This window comes from Notolepis coatsorum (assembly GCF_963971535.1).
Source record: "Notolepis coatsorum genome assembly, chromosome: 8".
In the NCBI taxonomy this organism is placed as follows: domain Eukaryota; kingdom Metazoa; phylum Chordata; class Actinopteri; order Aulopiformes; family Paralepididae; genus Notolepis; species Notolepis coatsorum.
In genome coordinates, this window is record NC_140172.1 from 89585811 (window position 1) to 89588217 (window position 2407).

Consider the following 2407-nt stretch of genomic DNA (forward strand, 5'->3'; position numbering starts at 1 on the left):
TATAAAGTTGCCTCCGTGTCTAGAAGCAGCTGGGAGGTGCGGTGTTTCAAAGCATGCCATCTAAGAGTGAAGTTAGCGGTTGTTATTGGATTGATTGATTGATTGAAAATTCTATTACAGATAGACAGTGCTACATCTATACATAGGTTGCTTCAAAGCATGCCATCTAACAGTGAAGTTAGCGGTTGTTATTGGAATGATTGATTGATTGATTGATTGAACATTTTATTACCAGATTGCAGAATGGGTACAATACAGTACAGCTCAATACACACAATTGTTAAGGGGATGCAGACCAGAGAAAGACTTTTGTCTTGTTTACATCAGGGTCCCCCATTTTCAATGCATCATATGACATACATGACATACAGATAGACAGTACTGCTACATCTATACATTTATGACATACCAGATTTACAAATACAGTACTGTTTTTGTAGGGTGATTATGGTGTATTTACATTGAGGTTCTGGGGTCACGTGGAGTGTATTATACGAAATAACAACCGTCGGCTTTCCTTTTCTAAGCATTTTCGGTGATAGAAGTGATTGGGAATAGTTGCGGGACGCCAAGATGTACCCACAGTAGAAAGCTCGCGTGGATCCTTATATTGGTTCTTTTAATACAGCGTTTTTTAAATCACGCGAAACAAATAACCTCTGTTCTCCTTGCAAAGTTTTTAATTCTTTCTTATACAGTAGGAAGGGGGAATAACACTATATCGTGGGTGTTCCTATGACTTGTATTCTGCTTACAGCTTCGAAACTCCACTTATTTCGTTTTACAATGTCAAAGCCTTTTAAATATAATCAAAACGTTCCCGTATTTCTGCAATCTATGCGCCAATAATAACGGGTTGAGTTCTATTACATGCTGAGTAGGCTGATAGTGTCTGCGCGTTCACCAGAGAGGAGTCGGATTCTGCAACTGCCAGTGGCCACTCCCCCCCCCCCCCCCCCCCCCCGCGATTTATATTTTGTTTTACAATGAGTCATGACAAACCAATTACATAATCCAACATTGTGTAAACAACTAACATATTCCAGGTAAATTTATCTATTTTGAATGAGTCGTTATGACTGAATCAATACATCCATTCATAAAGATTATTGTCCGCCATCTTGGTTTCATTCGGTAAAAGAATGAACGGCGGAGTGATTCGGAAACAAAGTAATTCGGTTGTGGGCGGGTTCTGGGATCACGTGGAGTGTGTTATGAGAAATAACAACGTCTGAAACAAGTGTTTCAGCCAATCAGAATCAAGAAATTTGTATGCCATTGTATAATGGCTGCCATACACTGGCACCAGGCACATATCACACTACACATACTGTATGTATTACTGCTATGTAATTGGCTGTAACTAACACTATTAGTACTCTGTGTTCTGTCACTGAACCCCCTTCAACTGTCCCTTTGTGTAAGAATGGAATAGTTCATAATGTAATACAATATGCTTTAGAAATATAAATGTCATTGTAATTTTAGACACATTTCCATTAAAGCAGCAGGGACATTTGGGTGCTGAAAAGGAAATGAAAGCAACAAGCCATCTACAAATTAAACAAACCTGTCAGGTAATACATTCATGCTGCAAACTCCTGGTGATGTCTATATAGAATAAATATATCTGGCTTTGGCTAATTACTGAGAGGAGCACCACAAGATACAGCACTTAATATGCACCTAAGAAAGTAGAGGACCTGAAACACCTACATTTAAATACACCTTACCCAGATACAGGGTTCCCACAGACATTGCAAAATGAAATTCAAGGACTTTCACGTACTTTCCCAAGCACTATTTTTAATTTAAAAAGGACATTTAAAAGGATACAATTCACTTTTAATTAAATGCAGTTTAATTAAATTATTAAAATCAGATCCAATATTTATGGCTTAAAACCAATTTCCGACAATTAGTTACACTGTAGATAAAAAAAGAAATGTCTTTATTCAGATAATTTTTTATCATGGATGAATAAAACTTTCAATGCGAAGTGTTGATTTGAATTTCAAGGACTTTTTAAGCACCTTGTAATTTTTTTTGCTGTTTTCAAGGAATTCCATGCCTTGACTTTTTTTTTGTAAAAAATCAAGCACTTCAAGGACCTTGTGCGAACCCTACCCAGATCATAGATTAGAAAATGAAGTGCTTTTGGCACAAGGTTATTTTAAGACTATCCTCTATTCTCGATGTTAAAATACCCTTATGTCCAAAAGTCTGCCTCTTGGGCATAGGGGTAGTTGGTATACAATCAGCACTCACGCAACGCATCATTGTACTAGCGTATTTGTCAGTTAAGCGTACAATTATGTTGAATTGGAAGATACAAAAAACAAATTGTAATTGCATTGACACCTGGATGAGAGATTTCATGGACCTATTGACAATGGAACGAGCAGCT